This window comes from Penaeus monodon, chromosome 3, assembly GCF_015228065.2.
Source record: "Penaeus monodon isolate SGIC_2016 chromosome 3, NSTDA_Pmon_1, whole genome shotgun sequence".
Taxonomy (NCBI): Eukaryota; Metazoa; Arthropoda; class Malacostraca; order Decapoda; family Penaeidae; genus Penaeus; species Penaeus monodon.
Window position 1 is genome coordinate 10096374 of NC_051388.1, and position 484 is coordinate 10096857.

At 36.2% G+C, this 484-nt stretch overlaps 1 non-coding gene across 1 annotated transcript; it reads left to right on the top strand.

Annotated features, from left to right (window-relative positions):
* The first annotated feature begins 396 nt into the window (after nucleotides 1-396).
* On the top strand, nucleotides 397-469 carry Trnaf-aaa. The gene has a single exon. It is a non-coding gene; the product is annotated as a tRNA-Phe (tRNA).
* The last annotated feature ends 15 nt before the right edge of the window (nucleotides 470-484 follow it).

Genomic DNA, 484 nt, shown 5'->3' on the forward strand with positions numbered 1-484 from the left:
ATACATATATGCATATTTTACACCTAAACGGTACGATCATAGACGTAGATAGGCACAGTGTACATTGTGCATAATATATCATTTGCCTCCATTCTAAGGCTCCTTGTAGAAATTATGTGTACTTGATTTAGCATTATTTGGTGACCATCTCACGCCAGAGTTTTGTAAGTAAAGCTGTATTTAGAAGAGCATGTGTTGGCAATAGATTTAATTCTTGTTTCGAACAGTAGGCAGATTTAGAAAAGAATTTAAAAAATAAGGACTAAATCTCATCTCTTAGACAGGAACACGATGATTTCCAGTTTATTCTTTACCGGCAGTTTATCCTGGTGCTGGATTTTTTTTTCTTAATAATGTATAGAGATAATTTTGAAAACATATCATTGCAATTCCTTAGCCTAGGTAGCTCAGCTGGGAGAGCGGTAGACTAAAGATCTAAAGGTCCCCGGTTCGATCCTTGGTCTGGGCACTTTTTGACACTTTT